Here is a 24,124-nt window from a genome sequence, read left to right on the forward strand (position 1 = left end):
GTTTGGGAGTTGGGATTTTGCCATGCCCAATGTGCAAGTGAACGGGCCTTCAGTGTTATGTTCATGCTACGACTGGTGGATTCATTTGTGTCTGACTTTGTATGTGTGGGAGGTTGTTGGTCAGTCATTTCATCTGATTCCATGTCAGGCATCATTGTCTCGTGCCAGTTTTCATTTATCACATGTCACTTTGTATCTTATTGGTCATGTGTTGGCCTTTTGCTATTGCATGCCATGTCATGGTGTGGCAGACAAGGGTGATGTGGTTTGGAAGGGTTTGGGTGAAATACCAGGGATTCTGATGGCCTGTTTTGCAGGGGGGAGTGATACACACCTTGCATGTGTTCCTTTTGGTCACACAGGATTGGTTATGTTTAAATAGTAGCTAGAGATGCACACAATGTAACACTTCCGTGGCAACATTCTCAGGGTGGTAAGGTTGTGACAGTTGACTGTCTCTTTGTCATCATTGATTGTCACCTGGTATGTGCCAGGACTGTGTGCACTCTGCAGGGGTGGGAGTTTAGGTGAAGAATGTGGCCACAAGCTGGGTCCGGGCTGCCTCGGCACGTGCCCTGTCCCTCCCATGGCCAGCGCCTGTGCCTGTTGTTGGGGATGTGGGGGCACCACCATGTCCACCGGTACCTCCTGCCATGTTGCAACATTGTGCAGGACACATGCTGCCACAATGATCCTGCACACTACTGGGGATGCATATAGTAGCTGCCCACCAGAGCGGTCAAGGCAGCGGAAGCGTGACTTGAGCATTCCGAATGTGTGCTCCACTATGCCCCTGGTTGCAATATAGGAATCATTGTATCTTACCTGGGGTGGTGTGGTGGGGTTCCGGATTGGCGTCATCATGTGGTTGCTCAGAGGGTAGGCACTGTCCACTGGGGAGGTGATAATAGTTGAGATTATTAGGGTTTGGGTATTTGTCTGTGTGTGACATGCATGCATGTGCACAGACATTTGTACTCACTTAGGAGCCATGTGTCACCAAGCTGCCCAGCTTCCAGGGCCCGGCTCAGGGCGGACATTCTGTATATGAAACTGTCATGGGTGGAGCCAGGGTAGTTTGCATAGACAGAGGTGATAATTCCTTTAGCATTGCATACAACCTGCACGTTGATGGAATGCCAGTGCTTTCGGTTTCAGTGCTCATGTAAGGTCATCTTCCCACTATCTGACGAGGTCTAGGATGATACGAGGTGGAAACTTATACCTGCCATAGACGTGGTCGTCAGGCATCCCAAAAAGGCTGGTCCGGGGAAAAAAAATGCGGGCCCTGGCTATTCTCCTCCTCCTGCGGTGTCCCACGATCAGTGCTGCGACAAATGGGGCATTCATCGTAGCTGTATATACGTGTTTGTTGTTTGCGCGCACTTTTACACTTTTATATTGTGCGCGTGGACACTTCCGCCTGCCTTCGTGTGGCGGACGTGTTGACGCCTTTGCGCGTCTTTTGCCGTGCGTGGGTTTCCCGTATTCGAATCCATGAATATGGGTTGTTCGCGTGTGTGTGGGCGTTCCGTGTATTTCTCTGCAGTACTTCCCCAGTTATGCCTTCTTTTTCACGTGTTGTTCCCCATTCCACGTGTTACGCCCAGTGTCCCGCCCCCTTTTTGGTGTGTGCGCGAATGTTGGGCGCTTTTCCTGTGCGCGTCGCGCACAGCGTTTGGGATGTTGCAATGAGGTGTGCGCCCGTGTGTGCCACGCACGGGTTTGGCGCACATCACGAGGAAAACACACGCACGGAATTCCATTAATCGCACACGTGCGCCTGTTTTTTCACGCTTGCGCCAGCTTGCGCCAGCTTGCGCCAGGATTTTCGGCGCACGCTTGTTGCATGAATCGGCCCCTAAATGTTGTAAACACTCATAATCAGTATGTTTTAAGCACTATGGTTGAAACAACATTACTGTGTGTTTTGCAGAGATGTTGTTTCTGTTTGTATAATCATTGGGTCACTAGAAACAAAACATATCAGGATTTTTAAAAAATGTAGTACATTTTAGTGAATTAAATGTTCACACTGTTTGTTTGAATTGTGCAGTACTTAAGTGAATGTCTACAGTGCGCTAATTCTCGCTAGTTTCACAGGTCAGTGACTAAATTTTGTTTAAGGAATATTACGCAGGCATTTGTTAGATTTGCTGGTAATCTCTATTTTAGAGTAATGGAAGTATCATTGCTTTCAAACCAACCACATCTTTTTTAATGTATGCAGTATAGTGACCTGTAGTGGTTGTGGCATCAGTGTGGTAGATTATGCCTACTGTGGTGAAGGTTTACTTGCCAAGAGATACTTGCCCATGTGTGAAGCTAGTAAGCTTGCAGTTGTTATGTGAGTGTATGTGTAAGGTGGAACGATTGTCTGAATTGCAAACAGTTCATGATATGGCATGGTTTGCATTTTGTATCAGGTGATGAAATGGAAAGGATTTACAATTTGGTATAGATACATACACAAATCGTACATTAGGAATGTGCTCTTGTAAAACATGGTTGCAGAGAGTGCATGTATGTTTCCACATGTATGAAATCTAGAAGATTTCATTTGTAAGTATGTTTTTGATTTCCAGTACTTGCAGTAACTACATTAGAAATCTGTGTAGATCTTCCTGTGTGTTTATGGTGAATTTTACCATTCCTGCACAGTAGTCCAATTCTTGCCTGATTCCTGAGACGCTGTAAGTGTAGTCAGGATTATTTGTGGCATTTCTATGAAGGATTTGTAAACACAACTGGTCTGAGCCATTCAACTAAATGTTTTGAACAATTGGTGGCAATTGGAACAGAGTGTTGATTGCTACATTTGCATGGTAATTTACACCAGTTGTGTTGGAACATTTAAATGGACTGGATAGTTCTCTCTCTCTGTCATTCGGTTGGCCTCCACTTGGTATTTTAGAAGAGATATTTCTCTTTTTTTCTGCTGATAGATGTCCACGTGTGTTTGTACTAGAACATTTTTTGGTTGTACTACTTGATGGAGTAGCAGTTGTTATTAGTTTCTTTGGTGGTATTGTTGGGCGATCTCTTATAAGTTATGTTTGCATTCATTGTCTTTTAAGAAGTTTTCCTTTTTGAGGAACAGGATACATATCGAGATGGGGTGTGTAGAGTGCACGTAGTCTGTTGTACTCTATAATGCAAGGAATGTCAGCCTTGACTTTGTTTGCATCAACATTCACTAGGAATAGTCCTTCGAGTGTAAGTAGACGTGAAAGTGCTACATAACCCATACCTTCTTTAAAGACTGTGCTACAGATGTAAATCAATGCCTGATCTAGGGTTAGACCTTGCGATTTGTGAATATTGATTACATATGCAAGAGACAGAGTGAATTGCTCTCTGTGTACATACATGTCTTTGAAAAGAAGGAATCGTGCTGTTGAGCGTCCTATCCTTTGAACGTCTGAAAGTTTGTCAAAGTGGATTTTGACAAACTGAATGTTGTTGTCATGTGGATATGTCTGGAAGCCAACAACTGTACCAATTGCTCAATTGACTAAACCTTGCTCAACGTCAATTATGGTTATGTTTTAGAATTACTCTGTAGTTTAAACACAATGTAAACATTTTCCCCAAACCGGGTGTGTTGGAGATACATTTTTCTAAGCTTTTTAGTCATGCTGTTGCTTGTTGGCACATAGGGAATGTCATGTCATGCACTTCTAGTTTGTCTGTGGAGCTAATATGCATTATAGGTTGCATTTCTTTTTTTTAACATCGTCTTATTGAATTGCATACAGCTTTCTAGGGTTGGCATTAAGGACATACATTTTACATTTTTTGTGCTACTTGTTCCATGACATCAGGAGCGGATGTGTCATGCCATATAGCTCATGTATAAGTCTACTATTTAAGATAGATTGGGCCTCATTATGAGCATGGCAGTAGCTGTGCCTGTATGGCAGGCACGGCTACCGCCATGCTCGCTACCGGCTCCGCCACCCATGACTGGACAATAACCGGCCCATTACGAGATGAATGGTCCAGTAATTGCCCATTCGCGGGTGGCGGTAATGCCGGGCTCCCGATCCCCATTCTGCCCCATAAGGCAGAATGGGGATGGGGAGCATGGTTGCACCGGCAACGTTGATAACAATGCCGGTGCAATCACGTGTTCGGCTCGCGGGTTCTGCTTAGACCTCCAGGTAAGACCTGGCAGCTGTCAGGAACCCGCAAGCAGAACTTGTAATGCGGCGGCACGGTATAAACGGTGCCATCAATACCGTGGCCGCCACCCTTATAATGAGGCCCATTGTGCATCTTTAGAAAGAACACCAGCCCTAATGCTTTTTAAAATGTTAGCATAGGTGAGTTCTGCACACTGACACATCTTTTGAGTTAGTTATCTGTATTGGATATGTTGCCAGAGATTTACATTTTCTATGCTGCCAAGTGTGTTGCGACACTGTTTGTGTCCTAAGGTTTTAAAAATAGGTTCATCTTTCACTGGTGTTAATTGTAGGAGATCTCAAAAAACAATAAAGTGTTTTCCTGCAAAGAGTTCTTCTGAGGTGAATTAAAGCCAACATTAGGTTGGAGACCATGCTTACCTCATCTGTTAGGAGCATTTTCATTTGTTTCAGAATTCTGTGTACTTCAGTAGCAGCTTCTGTTGATAGTTTGTAGTACTCTAATTTGTTTCAGTGTTCTACTGGAAAGAGTAATGGTCAGTGTAAAGTAACACCTCCTATGTTGTTGTCAGGAATGGCACTCTATTAAGAGTGGCACAGGACACCCAGAAAGGGTTTGGGTGGTTGTGCCAAATAAAGTGGACAGATAAGAACACACACAGCGGAAAGGAAAGAGAACGAAGAGTAGGCAAGGGAAAAGATACAGAATGAATACCCTCTTGGGGTGTATGCAGATATAGGAAAAGAGTATTCCATGAACCTTGGAAATACTCTAGCCTTCTGCACAGTTTGCTATAACAGAGGCCCACGCTGTTTGCTCATGACTTGGAACAGCAGCTATGGGTGTCTGTAATGTAGAAACGAGACAAGGAAAGGGGCAGAGGTTGACTGATGGGAACCAACAGACAAGCTCTGTACAAAAGGGTCTACAAACAGTACAAGAGAAGATACTACAGACAAATCCAGGAAAGAAGGTGATAGCAAACTAGCAGAAGGAAATGAAGGGAAAGTCGTGTAACAGGATAGGATTGCAGAGGACAGTAAGGAACAAGGTTGAGAGCTCAGAGGAGCAGGAAAGCAATGAGTAAGCCCACAGGAGTAGGACTGTAAGGTAGAAAGCCCAAAGGAAAAGGGCTTAGGGCAGCAGAGTAAAGCAGACTGCACGGCAAGGATCCCAAAAGGGCTGGGCAGTAAAGAGAGAACCCTGAGGGACAGGGCCACTGAACGTAGAAGGTAGCAGAGGACTGTAGGGGGCTGCTAGGCCGAGCACCCAGTGGAAAAGGTAGGTAGTAGGCAGCGGAGCGTGATAACCTGCAAAGTAGGAAGGCCCAGAGGACAAGGGCTGTAGGTAGTCAGAGTGAGGTAGGCTGTAGAGCAGGGAGCCCAGAGGACAAGGGCTAAGGCAGCCGGAGTGAGGCAGGCTGCAGAGCAGGGAGCCCAAAAGACAAGGGCTGAAGGCTGGAAGGCAGCAGAGCTTGATCGGCTGCAATGTGGAGAGCCCGGCAGGGCAAGGGCGGAGGCTGGAAGGCAGCAGAGCGTGATCGGCTGCAATGTGGAGAGCCCGGCAGGGCAAGGGCAGAGGCTGGAAGGCAGCAGAGCGTGATCGGCTGCAATGTGGAGAACCGGGCAGGGCAAGGGCGGAGGTTGGAAGGCAGCAGAGCGTGATCGGCTGCAATGTGGAGAGCCCGGCAGGGCAAGGGCGGAGGCTGGAAGGCAGCAGAGCGTGATCGGCTGCAATGTGGAGAGCCCGGCAGGGCAAGGGCGGAGGCTGGAAGGCAGCAGAGCGTGATCGGCTGCAATGTGGAGAGCCCGGCAGGGCAAGGGCGGAGGCTGGAAGGCAGCAGAGCGTGATCGGCTGCAATGTGGAGAGCACGGCAGGGCAAGGGCGGAGGTTGGAAGGCAGCAGAGCGTGATCGGCTGCAATGTGGAGAGCCCGGCAGGGCAAGGGCAGAGGCTGGAGGGCAGCAAAGTGTAACAGGCTGCAAGGCAGGAAGCCCAGAGGAGCTGGACTGAGGCAGGGAGCCCAGAATGCTAGGGCTGTAGGCAGCAGGGTGTAGCAAGCAACAAGGCAGGGTCCAAGTAGGAGTGAAGGTAAACAGCATACAGGATCCGTAGGAAGACGCGAAAGGTGGAGGAAGGACTCTCAGATGCAAGAGGCTGAGCCACTGCAGGCAGCAGCCTTTATACTGCCTAGCCCAGCACAGAGGCAGGCTAATTGGTTGCACCTGGCTAAGCACACCTGCAGGCAATCGGCCACCTCCCTTTCTGTTCCTGGGCTGGTGGAAGCAGGGCAAGTCCCTTGGGCTTCTGGGGGGTGTAGTTCCTTTGATAACCCATAGGAACAGCCAGGAATCGATGCTTGTAGCCAGGTGCATTGTGGTATACGTAGTTTGTGGGAAAAATAATAAAGTTCCCAAAGTAAATATAGATGGATCCAAGAGTCTGTTGCAAATAAATGATAAACAAATAGTCCATATTGAGCGTAAATGGATGCGCCCATGGCGCAGGCTTGACAGTTGTAGGCAGCTAAACCTGTGGGGCTGTTACAAGCTGCGAAGTTGTTAACTTTTGTAGGAATTTGATGATGATTTTTTATTAAGAATGTTTTTTCCAGAACCAGCTTCATCACTTACATAGAGGAGTAGAGGCTTATAATTTTGACAGCTACACGTTTTACTTTCAAGCTTCAACCCATGTTAAATTTCTTTAGTGACTTCTAGGAAAATGCTAAGTTGCTCATCATCTAGTTCTGATTTCAGCAGTGCCAAGTTTTCTTCTGATTGCTCATATTGATACATGGTGTTTTCTACTTCAGTCATGGCTAATTCTGCTTCATTTACTATGCATGGATCTCCAAGTGGCTCTTGGCTTCCTGTAACAGAATGTTGACTGCCCTCAGGAGTGTCCTCATTTAGTTGTGCTTGAACTTCTTCCTCTTGTTGGCGTTCATTGTCCTATCACACAATCAGGGGATCATAGGATCATAGCCCATTCATTATTTAGAAAATTGCAGCAAAAATCACAATCGATACAGAACATAACAGAGGAATCTGCAGCCAGGAGTATGCATATCAAACCAAACACAGGAGACAGAAGGATCGACGGAAGCTTTAACTATCCCTACCTGTTAGTCCTCTAGTAATAGGTAGCACTGGTGTGCCGCTTATCTAAAAGCAGACAGGATACGGAATGTAAGTAAACCACAATGCTAGTATGCAGCTCTGATGTTTAGTGAGGGCTGGGACTACCCTCTGCTGAAAAAAGACATCAAACACATTGCAAAGGAAATGCTGTGTGTTGCGTCATAGGCAAAGTAAAAAATACACACACAGGCACAAACCTGACTGTTCTACTTGTTTCAACAAATGACTTTTTAATAGCCTGTAGACCCAAACTAGTGTGTGTGAAAATAAAATAAAAAAGATAATCCGAATCATCAGTTATCTTGTGCAGTCAGGGGTTTTATGCTGACCCTAAGATTTGTTAGAACCTTTCACTTGTTTGTACTGATATGCAAGTCATGCAGTGGGTGACGAAGAAGTAAAACTGCTGTCACACACTCAAGGAACCTATAAGGTGAGGTACTGAAGTAGTGTGGCAGGCTGGAACCTGTAATTACTGTCGGTTCTTGGTCTACCGGTTTCAGTGGTTTCTTAAACACATTTGCCCACTTTCTTCAGGACTGTCTTCAAGTTGACTGTAAATAGAGTGAATTAGAATGGCTTGGACAGATGTCGTGAAACTTCAATCCTCCTTGCGATTCTTGCCATTATGCCCGTGAACATATAGTTAGCTGGGTTATGTGGTACAGGCACATGCTTTCCGAAGCAGTACTTCTGTTTGGGTAGTATGTGTCTAATGCATTGTTTTTCAAAATGTCCTGGCTGTTGGGATAATTTGTATGTATTGTTTCTATGTCTTGGTACGATTTTAGCAATCATTTTCTGGATACAGCTGGACCAAGGCTTAGTCAGACTATAAATTCAGATTTGCCATATAAGGCTGTGCCTGTTAAACGGTCTGCCGGTTCGTAGCATCCACATTTTCTATGCAAGAGCATTTTTATGCCAAAGCTGTACAATTTTTGTGACAGTGTTTTGTCAGATGATATGTCATCCCATAGGTTGTTTAGCTCTGTTTTCTCAGCTTTGGTTAGGTAGGCTGTGACATATCTTGCAACAGCAGTGGAATTGTCTGCAATATATTATACATCTATGTTTACATTCCACAAGAGGGCAATGATTGCATTGTAATCATTGATGTACTTTGAAGCTTTGTTTCTTTTAATGCAGTATGTGTTTTTAGGCGATTTGACTTTCACACTGTGTCTAACAGAAGACATGAAGCTGTTTACTTGTCCTTCAGCTGAAACTGGTCTAAGGAAACAAAAGCAGTATTTGGTGCAATATTTACCTTTGTTTTTATATCTGCTCAGCAGTATTTGCCACACTCATGTTTTTGAAAGCGTACAATTTGTGCACAACACCTCTGCAGGAGCAGGAGCTCCCCTGAAGTACACTGCAGGAGCAGTGCAACCACCACGATGATTGACTGGAATCCACCATCTAGCTGCAAGGTATGCCAATAGGAATATTGTGCTGCCATGAACTCAGAAAGCCTGAAAAATAATATTATTGCTGCAACGCCGGAATCGCGGGCGCTATTATCACCAGAAATATACCGAAGTGTTTACCAGAAGTTCACTCCCCGCATACCAGCAGAAATTTACTTCTGCAAAGTGAGGCTCCATTAGATGCCACGAGGCATCCACCATTCCAAGATGGCCGCCTTTCGATTTGAGCCCCTACCCACAATGCTATCCTAGTGCTGATGCCATCGGGGTCATCGGATTGGCTGCTGCCCTGTTATTGTCAGCCAACCCGAACCGGAGGCGAGAGCCGGCCCTCTTCACGAAGGCCCGACTCACAAAGGCTCCCTGTCCCTTGCCTGTCCCATCCTGACTGTCCACAACACCTCTGCAGGAGCAGGAGCTCCCCTGAAGTACACTGCAGGAGCAGTGCAACCACCACGATGATCGACTGGAATCCACCATCTAGCTGCAAGGTATGCCAATAGGAATATTGTGCTGCCATGAACTCAGAAAGCCTGAAAAATAATATTATTGCTGCAACGCCGGAATCGCGGGCGCTATTATCACCAGAAATATACCGAAGTGTTTACCAGAAGTTCACTCCCCGCATACCAGCAGAAATTTACTTCTGCAAAGTGAGGCTCCATTAGATGCCACGAGGCATCCACCATTCCAAGATGGCCGCCTGCCGATTTGAGCCCCTACCCACAATGCTATCCTAGTGCTGATGCCATCGGGGTCATCGGATTGGCTGCTGCCCTGTTATTGTCAGCCAACCCGAACCGGAGGCGAGAGCCGGCCCTCTTCACGAAGGCCCGACTCACAAAGGCTCCCTGTCCCTTGCCTGTCCCATCCTGACTGTCCACAACACCTCTGCAGGAGCAGGAGCTCCCCTGAAGTACACTGCAGGAGCAGTGCAACCACCACGATGATCGACTGGAATCCACCATCTAGCTGCAAGGTATGCCAATAGGAATATTGTGCTGCCATGAACTCAGAAAGCCTGAAAAATAATATTATTGCTGCAACGCCGGAATCGCGGGCGCTATTATCACCAGAAATATACCGAAGTGTTTACCAGAAGTTCACTCCCCGCATACCAGCAGAAATTTACTTCTGCAAAGTGAGGCTCCATTAGATGCCACGAGGCATCCACCATTCCAAGATGGCCGCCTGCCGATTTGAGCCCCTACCCACAATGCTATCCTAGTGCTGATGCCATCGGGGTCATCGGATTGGCTGCTGCCCTGTTATTGTCAGCCAACCCGAACCGGAGGCGAGAGCCGCCCTCTTCACGAAGGCCCGACTTACAAAGGCTCCCTGTCCCTTGCCTGTCCTCAGCCTTCCTCGCCGTTCGCCGGTGCCCCCTGCACGTTTCCTATCCTACCACCTCCTCACCTACATCCTGTGCCTGTGTCAAAGGAAATCGGTAAATCACCAACCTGCCGCCGCCTGATCAGTAAGACCCTGCCTACAATTTGACTTGCCAGTACACTGCCCTACACCTGCCTACAGGCCTTGTCTAAAGGCTCCCTTGTATTCGTGTTCACATCTTCAGCGGCACGAGCTGCTAAGTAGTAAATCTCTCTGCACGATTCTGCTTAATCCTACTGTACGAACAAGATCACCGTCTCCGACATTGCATTCCTTAGAACATTGCCCCGCGCCATACTTTGTTCGTAGCCGTTCATCCCCACGTGTGGGCGTTATCCACTGCTTTGTTGCTTCCGCTCGTAGCCTCCTATAGAGCCTTGCCTCTCTGCTCTCTCATCTCGCTCACAGCTGCTCATCCACGCGTGTCCAAACTTAATTACATTGCTGACTTTGCTCGCAGCCCCTTAGGGCATGCACCCTGCCTAGGCGCATCATCTGCCCTTTGCAATTCTGTAGCTTCGCTGTGTTCACATGATTTAGACGTACTCCCATAGCTAAATAACTTCATTCACTCAAATCTATTACTGTCACCTGCCTACACTGACTAGCATAGAAGATCCCTGCGCCAAAATTGCACCCTGCCTATGTGCAGCCCTGTATTGCTCAGTATGAAGTGTCCCACGCCCAATATAGCCTTGCTGTACACTAGGGCTGTGCTGTGCCCTATGGTCTCTTACTGACTACTGTGCAGTTGCATTGCACCCTATGGTCACACACGTCCAGGCTGCGGGTAGCTCTACACTCTAACCGTGCTGGCCCTTAAGGTCGCTTACAGACCATTTCAAATTGTGTTGTGCCTTATGGTCGCTTACAGACCACTTCAACCTGTGTTGTGCCATAAGGTCGCTTACAGACCATTTCTACTTGTGTTGTGCCTTAAGGTCGCTTACAGACCATTTCTACTTGTGTTGTGCCTTAAGGTCGCTTACAGACCACTTCAAATTGTGTTGTGCCTTATGGTCGCTTACAGACCACCCCAAATTGTGTTGTGCCTCAAGTTCGCTTACAGACCATTTCAAATTGTGCTGTGCCTTAAGGTCGCTTACAGACCATTTCAAATTGTGTTGTGCCTCAAGTTCGCTTACAGACCATTTCAAATTGTGCTGTGCCTTAAGGTCGCTTACAGACCATTTCAAATTGTGTTGTGCCTTATGGTCGCTTACAGACCACTTCAAGTTGTGCTGTGCCTAAGATCGCTCACTCTGCGGCCTGCAGCTCTATTGCTGTTGGGTTTGGCAAACTCTAGATGCCATCTGATATATGCAATCTAGCCTCTGATAGGACTGTCATTTCTAGATGCCCCCGATGTACGCAATTTAGCCGTCAATAAGACGGTCATCTCTAGAGGCCCCCTGATGTATGCAACTTAGCCACTGATAGGACCGCCATATCTAGCTGCCTCTGATATACGCAAACTAGTCGCTGACACGACTGTCAAAACTAGTTGCCGTTGACATACGCATTTTAGTCACTGATAGGACTGTCAAGGTAGATATACCTCGCTGCTTGCACTTCAATTACCATTGAGTTGTCAAATTTAGACGCCCCTCGGCTACCTGCCTCCCAACATGCATATCACCAAAACACACCTAACACTCACTCTTTGCACCCTACTCTGGACCCTTCTAACCATTATCATAACAATGGCTCACACCAATTCCACACCTTGTAACCTGCAAGAGAGAAACATTCGACTTAGAGCAAGGCTGCCTCGCCTCTATGACCTCAAAAACAAGAGAGCTAGACCACCAGGCCTTACCTCAACTCCTACTACACATGACCCGAACCGTCCTGCCCTAGTGGTAGAAAGAAGCCATAAACTTCAAACCGACCTCTATAATCAGAGGAGGCCTAACACACCTAATCTTAGACTGATTCAAGATAAAATTACAACTCCTAGCCTATCAGGAGCCCTTATAAATGCGAGGTCCCTCAGAGCTCATAGTACTGAAATTGCGGACATACTTGCCCTGGACAACTTAGATTTACTCGCAATCACCGAGACCTGGCTCCATGACGCCGCAGGTCCTGCACTCATGATTGCCGTACCTGATAATTACAACATTCTAAGAGTTGATCGCCCCAACTCTCGAGGAGGTGGCCTAGCCATCATCGCCAAAACTAAGCTACATGTAAGACTCATCCCTCACCCGGAAATAACATCATGCGAACTCCTCTCAGCCAAAATACCTATCTCTAACAATAGCACACTAACTGTTCGCTTGGTATATAGACCACCAGGCCCACTAGGCAACTTCGAAGAAGACTTATCTAGCCTCTTTACTAACAACATCAAAGACACTACCCAGCTCCTATTACTAGGTGACTTCAACTGTTGATATGATAATGAGGACAAACAAGCCCACTCCATCCAATCCATTATAGCTGATCATGGCCTGACTCAGAACATTTTTGCCCCCACGCACATAAAAGGACGGACTCTAGATTGGATAGCTAATCGAAACTGTAACACCACTATCTCTAAAATCCTGCCACAAACATGGACGGATCACCACCTCATCAGTTTCTCATTAACTATGGAACTGCCTAAACCAATTAACCAGGACATAGTACCAGCCATGCCAACCAGAAGTAAAAAAGACATTACTTCGGAAAAATTGCTCCCTCTCCTCCTACCAGCCCTTGCTGTTAGCGATACCAACCAGGACCCTAACACACTAGTTGAACATTCAACAACGCCATGTCCAATGCGTTGGACATAATAGCCCCCATCAAACTTCGTAAAAGCAAACGCGAATCTCATCTCAACTCATGGTTCACCCCTCACCTCAAAGAACTACGATTCCAAAAGCGCAAACTCCAAGCTATCTGGAGGCATACACCCTCAGCTGAGAATGAAACCATCCTTAACAACTTTGCCAATAAATATAAGAAGGAAATAATCCAAACCAAAAAAGACACATTCAATGAAAGAATTAGCAAGGCTAATTCCAATTCTAAAGAACTCTTCTCCATCCTCCGAGAAATGGAAAACCCTATTGCTCCCGCAGACAACGTCCCCAAAGATAAACAGTGGTGTACTAGCATCCAAAATGCCCTAGCTAACAAAATTGCAACTCTGCAAACCAAAATTGCAAAGAAGAAAGCATCCTTGAGCCCTACTAAGGCCCACATTATCCACTCGACTAATTCACACCGAACAGCCACCCAATACAATTGCTAACCTTTCAGTTTAACCAATATATCCATCCTAGAAACCGAAAAGGTGATCCTATCACTAAAGCCCTCTAACTGCCAAGGTGACAACTGCCCTGCACAAGTCATTAAGGACGCAGCACGAGATTTAGCACCCTTCATCTCTAAACTAATTAATGCTTCATTTAAATCTAGCATTGTACCATCTAACCTCAAAGAATCTTGGGTACTACCCCTCCTTAAAAAACAGACACTCGATCCAGCCATCCCTACCAACTATAGGCCAATCACCACAGTCCCATTCCTCCTCAAAATCTTTGATAGAGTAGCCTACCTCCAGATCCAAAACTATCTGGAGACAAACCAACTACTAGGTACTCGCCAATCTGGCTTCAGACCGTTACATGGCACTGAAACAGCCCTTATCGATCTCAAAACACAAATCGACGAGCTGAAGGATAAAGGTAAAACAGCTATGCTCCTCCTCCTTGATCTATCAGCGGCCTTTGACCTAGTGGACCACGCAGTGTTATGCAACCACCTAGCGTCTGCCGCCCATTTCTCAAGCGAAGCTATAGCCTGGGTACAATCCTTCCTTGCCAACCGTACGATGAGAGTGTTCTCCCCTTTAGCCTCAGCGGACCCAATACATATCACCTGTGGCGTCCCACAAGGTTCATGTGTCTCACCTACCATGTACAACATCTTCACTAAGCCACTCTTCGACAAATTGGACAGACTAGGGGTAACCTATACCAACTATGCGGACGATACGCAAATCCTCTTACCACTGTCTGGCAACTTTGTCGAAGACACAGCGCTAGTAAATAAGATCTACCTCATCATTTAGGCATGGATGGCCTCCCACGGCCTCTGCCTGAATGATGACAAAACTGAGATACTGATCCTGGGCTCCGACTCCAACCTTAGAAAACTTAGCCCAAACTACCGTGCCTTTAACATTGATGGCAACATAATCAAAGTGGCAACAGAGGTAAAAACACTAGGTTTCTACCTCGACTCCACGCTATCTCTCAAAAAACAAGTTAATTCCCTAGCGTCCTCCACAGCCTACACCTGCAAATTAATCAGGGCCTGCAGACCCTACCTCTCGAAATCTAACTGCATCACCCTAGCCAATGCCTTAGTAATGTCAAAACTGGACTATTGCAACGCCCTCTATGCAGGAGCTAGCAAAACTGCCATAAACAAAATGCAAATACTACAGAACAATGCTCTTAGAGCAGCTCTCGACATACCCCATAGAGCCCGCATCTCTAACATCAGAAAAGACCAGCATTGGTTAAAAATCAGTGATAGAGTTCTTCTTAAGACACTATCCCTCACCCACAAAGGCCTGAATAACAATGCGCCCCCATATATCTCAGCCAGACTGACAAGAAAATCCTCCACTCAACACACTAGAGCCGCTAACCAATTTCTGCTCGAAACCCCTAGATTCAGACTATCCAAAGCAGGTGGGGCAATCTTCCCGGTTAGAGCTGCGCATGCCTGGAATGCACTGCCCACCGCACTGAGAGCCAACCTACCCTACACCAGATTTAGATGCAAAGTGAAAAGTTGGCTCTGGACCAACGACGACTTACAATAGCGTTAGGCCAGGACCTTTCCAAACTTCTACTAAACTAGGAACTTGTACTTCACTTATCTGGCACCGAATGCACTCTGTATACCTGCTCTGTAATTTCTTCATGAACTGTACTCCCTGTATGTATTCCATGTATGTAACCTAAGCTTAAGTATTCTTATGACTGCTGCGCCCGGCTACCCCTGTGTTTGGTGTGCATTATCAAATAAACAATACAATACAATACAATACATAGCTCACTATCTCAGCGACGATAAATCACACCGAACTACATGGTGACCCACATCACAAACAAAGGAGACCCAACCACTCTAACCCCAGATCTGCTATAGATACCACAACAACTCCTACTTTACTAGGAGCCCTTATCAATGCTAGGTCCCTTATAGCACACAACACGGAAATAGCTGATATACTGGCTATGGAAAACTTAGATATCCTTGCTGTCTCTGAAACCTGGCTCCATGATGCAGCCGGCCCCGCCCTCATGACTGCCATACCGGACAATTACAACATCCTAAGAGTCGACCGACCTAACACTAGAGGAGGCGGTCTGGCCATCATAACCAAAACGCAGCTAGCTGCTAGACTCACCCCACACCCTGTAATCACATTGTGCGAACTTCTAACAGCTAAAATACCAATCTCAAACAATAGCACACTAACAATACTTTAAGTGTACAGACCACCAGGCCCACTAGGCAACTTTGAGGAAGACCTATCCAGCCTCCTCACTAACAGCATTAAAGACTCCACCCAGCTCCTTTTACTAGGTGATTCTAACCTGGGCTTCAATGATGCTGATGATAAACAAGCCCAATCGATCCAATCCATTCTAGTCAACCATAACCTCACCCAAAATGTCCTAGCTCCTACTCACACAAAAGGACGCACATTAGACTGGATAGCCAACCACAACTGCGACATCACCATCTCTAGCATTCTCCCTCAAATATGGACAGACCACTATCTTATCTGCTTCACAGCCAGCATTGAGCCTCCCAAACCCAACAAAAATAAAATAGCACCCCCCATGCCAACTAGAAGCAAAAAAGAAATCACAGCCGATAAACTACTCCCACTTCTCCTACCAGCTATCACAGCTAGCTTCAATGAATCTAACCCTAGCGAGCTAGTTGCGTCTTTCAACAACTCTATGGCCAAAACACTAGACTTGATTGCCCCTATCAAACTCCATAAAAGTAAACGTGAAACTCATCTTAATTCCTGGTTTACCCCACCATCTCAAAGAGATGCGTATCCAAAAACGCAAACTCCAAGCCATCTGGAGGCATACTCCCTCTGCTGAGAACAAAACCATACTTGCCAACTTCACCAACAAATATAAGAAGGAAATAATTCAAACCAAAAAAGACTCATTCAATGATAGAATCAGTAAAGCTAACTCGAATTCCAAAGAGCTCTTCACCATTCTCCGCGAATTGGAAAATCCAATTGCCCCTACAGACAATGTCCCCAAGGACAAATCTTGGTGCACCAGCATCCAAAATGCCCTAGCAAATAAAATCACAACCCTTCAATCTAAAATTGCCAAGAGAAAAGCCTCTTTGAGCCCTAGCGGTACTCACACCACCCCCTTGAAAGAGATACCCAGCACATCCACCCAGAGCAACTTTAAACCCTTCAGGTTTACTAATATTTCCATATGGGAAACAGAAAAGGTCATCCTATCCCTTAAACCATCAAACTGCCAAGGCGACAGCTGCCCTGCGCAAATCATTAAGGATGCAGCCAGAGATTTAGCACCTTTCATCTCAAAACTCATCAACGCCTCCTTCAACACAAGTACGGTACCTGCAAACCTCAAAGAATCCTGGGTACTGCCCCTACTTAAAAAACAGACACTTGACCCAGCTATCCCTACTAACTACAGACCCATCACTACGGTCCCATTTCTCCTTAAAATCATCGATAGAGTAGCCTACCTCCAAATCCAAAAATATCTGGAGTCACACCAACTATTAGGCTCACGGCAATCGGGCTTCAGACCACTGCATGGTACTGAAACAGCCCTTATCGACCTCAAGACACAAATCGACGAGTTGAAGGATAAAGGTAGTACAGCTATGCTCCTCCTCCTTGACCTATCAGCAGCCTTTGACCTGGTGGATCATGCAGTATTATGCAATCACTTAGCGTCTGCCGCCCATTTCTCAAGTGAAGCTATAGCATGGGTACAATCCTTCCTAGCTAACCGTACGATGAGAGTGTTCTCCCCCGTAGCGGCAGTGGGCCCAATCCAGATCACTTGTGGTGTCCCACAAGGCTCATGTGTCTCCCCGACAATGTACAATATTTTTACTAAGCCTCTCTTCGACAAACTTGACAGGCTAGGGGTAACCTATACTAATTATGTGGACGATACGCAGATTCTCATACCACTTTCAGGCAACTTTGTGGAAGACACAGCGCTAGTAAACAAAATCTACCTCCTCATTCAGGCATGGATGGCCTCCCACGGCCTCTGCCTAAATGACGACAAAACTGAGATACTGATCTTGGGTTCCGACTCCAACCTAAAAAAACGGAGTCCCAACTATCGTAATTTCAACATCGTTGGCAACACAATCAAGGTGGCTACTGAGGTAAAAACTCTAGGCTTTTACCTCGATTCCACTCTATCTCTTAAAAAACAAGTTAACACCCTGGCATCCTCCACAGCGTATACATGTAAATTAATCAGGACCCGTCGACCCTACCTTTCCAAAACCAACTGCATCATGCTAGCCAACGCATTAATAATGTCCAAATTGGACTACTGCAATGCCCTCTATGCAGGAGCCAACAAAACTATCATAAATAAAATGCAAATCCTTCAAAATAACGCTCTTAGAGCAGCCCTTGACATACCCCGCAGAGCACATATCTCTAACATCAGGAAAGATCACCATTGGCTTAAAATCAGCGACAGAGTCCTGCTCAAGACACTATCGCTCACTCATAAAGGGCTCAACAACACAGCCCCCTCCTACATCTCAGCCAGACTGACCAGAAAATCATCTAGCCACCACACCAGGGCCACCAACCACTTTTTGCTCGAAAATCCCAGATTCAGACGTTCCAAAGCGGGTGGTGCAGGTTTCCCTGTCAGAGCTGCCCAGGCCTAGAACGTATTGCCCATTGCGCTGAGAGCTAACTTACCCTACTCTAACTTCAGAAGCCAGGTAAAAAACTGGCTCTGGTCCAACGACAAATAACTGTCATGGAACCTAACGGCCATGATACTTCTGCAACCTAGTCTAAGACGTTTCTGTTCCCACCCCTCTTACCAATGTTCACACTCTCATTTTTGTAACTTGTTAGTTTCTCATTCCAAACTCCGGTATTGATATGTATGTATTGTTTTGCTATATCTTTTATACTCTGTATGTAACCCAAGCTTAAGTAACCTTGTATCTGTAGCGCCCGGCTACCCCTGGGTTTTGTGCACATTATCAAATAAACAAACAAACAAAACAAACAAACAAATCTGTGGTTTCTGAAGGGATGTCGCAGGTTATGTATTTGTGAATAAACTGCAAAACAGTGGCATCACTGTCATGACCAAAGTTAGGAGCATATTTTATCCACAAAAGCATGTGGATGTGTGGTGTTCTTCTGGATTGATATTCTTTTCTCCAAGAGAAGTGTTGCACTTCTCTGAGGGGAGGACTTTTTGTATTACAGATGAAGTGCAGCATGGCAATAAAGTGGTGGTGAAAGTATCTTGATACATTTACAGGGTCAAGAGAGCAGAGTTCTCCTGGTGTTTTTAGGTCTATCCCTTCTTTGTTTTGGTTTGCTATGCGTAGGAAGTCCTACAAGTCATCCCATGCATGTTCTGCACAACTTAAAGTCACAAACCATGTTGACGGGCCAAGGTTCCTTAGTATACACTGTACATCAGCATGACGTTGGAACCAGTATTCTGTTGTAACACGCATTTTTGCCAAGAGATTTGTGATACTTGACTGCAAAACTTCATCTTTGGGCCTCATTACGAGTCCGGCGTTAACCGAGGCGGTAAAACCGCCTGATTAACGCCGGACTCGTATTACCATTCCGTCTCTGTGATTCCCGGAATTACCGGGGCATTACAACCCCGGTTTTCCAGGAATCACGGAGGCGGAATGGTGTAAATCCCCATTCCCATTGAGTCCTATGGGACTCGATGGAAATGGGGATCATGGAAACACCGGCAGCATCTCGTAATGCTGCCGGTGTTTCCTCGTCCGCCTGCATGCAGGAGGTTTTAAACCCGCCAGGTCAGACCTGGCGGGAACATCACCTCCCGCCTGCAGGGGTCGGACTCAGGCGGTCCGGAAACAACGGTGGCGGCGGGTTTACCGCCACTGTTATTTCCGGACCGCCTGGGTCGTAATGAGGCCCTTTATCTTTTATCTTTTGAAGTAGTTGGGTAGCAGATATGTTTAAAAAATTGGAGCCTGTTTTCAATGTGTGTGCATCTCCATAACATAGAGTTGCTAGTTCACTATCGAACAGGAGGTGGAAGATGTATTCAATATTTTGTCTGAATCTGGGGTCTTCAAAATACATTCGTAAAGAGCGGTATTCAGATGCTGTTATTTGTGTGCATCTTTCATCATACCTTCCACCTTTTCCAGTAGGAAAGAGTAGAGGAAAGGCTTGTGCTTCTACACTTTTCTCCCATATGTGGATTGGAAATCCTTTGGCTTGACGCATTTGATATGTTTCTAGTGCATCATCTATGGTGTCTTTGGAGTGAGGTGGGTGAATTGTATAATGGTCTAAACTATTGGATGCCGTGATAGGATCTACAAGTTCAAATTGGCCAGTTGGTGAATAATCCTGAATAATTTGGGTGATTTCCCTTAAGTTCTGTTCAATGAATATATCTTTGTAGTAGTCATTGTTTTCTTTGAGATATTGTAGGGATTTTCTCACTTTGTTTAAGTCTCCTAGCTGTTGCCAAATGTTGTAGTCTTTCGTTGGTACACCATTAACTAGTATAATCAAAGATTGATCTATTGGCCATTGCACTCCTAGAGTTTCTACATTTTTGTTAAGATCTAATGTGAAATAAACTACCACAAATGCCTTTTTGTAATTCAGAAGGAGGCACGTTGGCTGTTTTGGGTTGAAGGCGTATTATTGCTTGAAATGGGTGTACTGTTTGGATTATAATGCTCTCATAGAAATTAAGCTGCTAGAGAGGCTTGCGAAGTAGGAATATTTCCAAGTTATTAGTGATAGGCTGTGAAGGCATTTGGTTATTATCAAGCTTTGTATTGCAGTATACGCAAAGCATTGAGGGGTCAATTATTTTGTATTTGTTTTCTGTTATAGGATATAGAGCTAATTGGATCCATTGGGATTCCTCATTTTCTTCTATGTTATAAGTTATATCTACAGATTTTGTGCTCTTTTTTATAAAAGGTTCTGCGACAACACACACATACTTGCTTTGGTACTTCAGCAGATGTGCTTTTAAACTTTGCTATTTCTTTATTGTACGTGTTTATTAGAAGATTGGCATGTGTAAGGTTTTTGCTAACGTTCTCTAAAGTTACTGGATTTTCTAAGTGATCTTCACTTCCAAAATATTTACTTTGGATGTGGTCTATTTGCTGAAGGAGTTCTTTGGTTGTTCAATGTAGGCAAATGTTATTAAAATGTTGCAGTTGCAAAGCAGGACTTGTTGCATAGTACAGTCTCTGGAGAAGATTCTGTATAGTGGAATGGTGTCTTGCTAACATTTTGATGTGGTGGAAGGTGCTTTAGCAAGCAGGTCCCGAAATGCAGGCTAATGAATGTCCTTGCAGTCCAGTGTAATTGCGCACTGGACAGGAGTCCATGGTTTGTGAAGTTGTTATTCTAATTTTGTCTTTGTCCTTTCACATAGTGATTGAGGAATTGGCATAAAGATTTGAAGGATTGTTTCCGTATGTAACACAATAAGGTGCATAGCCATTTGTAGACTGGACGGATTGGTTCGGTGGAAGGAAGAGTTGATTGTAAGTTTGTTGGGGATGTTTGGTCAATAAGTGTTCCTTCTGCCATAATGGTGTTGTCTAGCATTTAATAGATTCAGCCACTACTATGTATGGCAATTGGGTTTTCTGTTCTTGTTTATAAGCATCTTCATTGACATATGGTTCTGTGCTGCTTGTGTGAATCCATTCACCTGCACAGAAGTTCGCAAAGGTATCTATGTTGACATTGCACATGTTTACAAGTACTTTTTGTAGTTTACTGATTAGTTTTGTTAGTGGCTTCATTCTGGTTAAAATTAATATAAACAATTTTCTTTTGATGAGCATTGTGCTGTCAATGAGAGCTTCCAGGAGTACACTTCTGCTGTAATTTCTAAGGGTCGAGCGTGAGTTTTCTGCTGTTTTTATAAGATTTTGAAATACTCTACGGTGGACTTTTTTTTAGTAAAATACATTTTTTGGAATGCTTAACTATGGCTACGTTAACATTGGTAGATATAGTGGTAGCGTTATTAGCAGTTTTAGTCTTCGTTATACATGTGTTTTTATTTTTACTTTTTGGAAGAGGAGCCTAGTTTTTTTAGCACTAACTGGTTCAGTTCTAGCGAGTTTGTTTAACATTTGCTATACATTATGCTAGAGGTGGATGAGTATTCTGCATGTTTTTATTTGTACCTGCTCTATTTTTTTTGTTGTTTTCTGTGGAGTTGCTTTTTCGTAGGCATTCTGGTCTGTCTGTTGGAGAAAAAAAGGAAAGCATGGGTTTGAAAGTGTTGGAAAATATTTGCGTGCATTGTGTATGAGAGTGTGAATATGAGGGCAGACATAAATAGAGGACTGTGTGATTGTGCAATGGGTTGCTAGTTCTGGTTGGAAAAGTTGTAAGAGTAGCTGTGTGTGTAGATACATACATCCATGTATTTGTTGTCCTTGAAATGGTGCTGGAATTAATAGTTTTAAACGCATTGCATTTTGCCATTGTTCATTATTTATGTATTTATTTATTAAATTTGCATAGCGCACACACAGCCCATGGGCATCGTGGTGCTGTTACTTGAGGGGTACATAGTTACAGTGGATGGTACAGGTTTATTATACATATTACAACATTTTACATTTATACAGTTTATACAGTTATTATACAATTAAAGAAATTTACATTTATACAGTTAGACACTGATTAAATATACATGTACATGGCATGCTTTAGTGACATACATGTAGTTTTTGTTTTCAGTTTGCATTGTGGGAGTTTTAGTGCAACTTTGTTAGTTGGATGAGTGGTTTTAAAAGTGACAGACTGAAAGAAGAAAATAACACTTTGTACATTGCAATGGGTGATATGGGCAAGTATGCATGTCTATATTGAACGTTCACACAGGATCTGGCACTTAAATATGATGTGGAAATGTTTCAAATGTGGTTTTCTTTTCTTTCAAAAAAGGCATAAACAGTGCTGCTGAAACTGGAAATATGTGCTTTGAAACTGTTATGGAAATGGTCATTAAAAGAAAACTTTCCAAGCACACAGCATTGTCAGTAATTGCCACATGATGTCAGGAGGTGGGACACACGAGAGTATGATTATTGAGTAGGTTATGCAGGGTAAGTGATAGGAACCCTGTTTATATGCATTTGTAAAAGAGTTGGACATTTACTTTTCAAAATATATGCATACCTGTACTTTGTGTTGATGGATGCAGATGTAGTTGAATCTGCAAATAGAAATCTTGGATATTTGTATTGTAGTTTCTGATGCAGGTGCTTAGGAGTAACTGGAGACATGTACTCTGAGTGTTCAACAGTACATCTGAAGTGTTGAACTGAGATGACAGAGTTAGCTGTAGAGGTTTTGGATGTGATTGGTGGATGGGTATGTGACTGCTTGACAGTAGCCAATGAGGGAGTGCTGCAAATATTGAAGTGGAAAGGGAAGAAGGGCTGCTTTGTGTTTGTGTTACGGTGTCCAGGGACACATCAGTAGTCTACGGACAGGGTGTGCCACAGCCAGGTCTTTTCAGGATGCCTGGCATAGAAAGGGGACTGTGGGGATTAGCCATTCAGATCTTCTGGTTGTGCTTTATAGGAAGAGAGGGTAATTGTTTTTTTCATTGCTGTGTGTGGGGAAGATGGCTGTGGTTGCAAAGATGAAAAGGCTTACTGTGTGGATGGTGGGAGATTGTTTTATGGTTAATTTGCAGGGTGACACAGAAATATGTGACATTTCTGGTAATCTTGGATTGGAGGGAGTGGAGGCTTTTTAGTGTGGTGTGCCTGGGCAAAACCCAAAGGGTTTATTTGCACTTTGCAAAAATATGGCTGTTTTACAAACTTCAGATGTGATTGTGGTGCATTGTGGAGCACAGAGTTTGGGGTACATTAGTGCAAGAATTGCTGAAGGCACTAATGAAGCTCTTTACAAGTGGAAAGGTGGTATTTTCACATATACACCTAGGGCTATATCGACCTGCCACAATGTATGTTGTCCTCAACAAGATTCAGGAAGGCACCTTGTCAACAAAGGTGTATCTTTATTTTTGCACAGTGCTGGAATGTCATTGTTCCCAAATGAGAACATTCTGGAGGATGGTGGATGTACTTTGTTTAGTTATGGCATCACATTTACAGATTGTGGCAATGCAATCTTTCTTGCCAATATTCAGAATTCACTTAGAAAGTTCTTGTAAAATCACATAGAGTGCATGTGAGTAGGTATAGCAAAAGGAACCTGAAAAGCCCCAAAAAAATCACAAAGTGAAAAAAAGGTTATTTTCAGAGCCACCATTAAAGAGTAAGACCTTACATTGCATTTAATTTCAGTCATCACCCCTTTCATGTGGACGATCTGTCCACAGACACCGCCGTAGTCTGTGGATGGCACATGCCACATCCAGGTCTTTTGAGTATGCAATGCATGGAAATGGGAGTGTGCAGCCCAGGGGATTGGACAACAAGGTTTCATGGGTGTGGTATGCAAGGAAAGAGTTTGGCAGATGGTGTGTTTGCTGAGAGGAGTGCAGATGGCTATGGCTATGTCTTTCAGGAGGCAAAGTGTGTGGATTTTGTGGGAATCATGGATCCATTGGTTGATGGTGTATGCAGAGCAGTGCGGAGTGGATGAAAATCTTGAATTTCATGTTGTTGATGTGGATTGGTATGGAGTTCACAGCATGAATTGGGTGGACTTCACGCCAAACATCCAGACTTTATC

This window comes from Ambystoma mexicanum, chromosome 7q, assembly GCF_040938575.1.
Source record: "Ambystoma mexicanum isolate Mex_15411 chromosome 7q, UKY_AmexF1_1, whole genome shotgun sequence".
NCBI lineage: Eukaryota > Metazoa > Chordata > Amphibia > Caudata > Ambystomatidae > Ambystoma > Ambystoma mexicanum.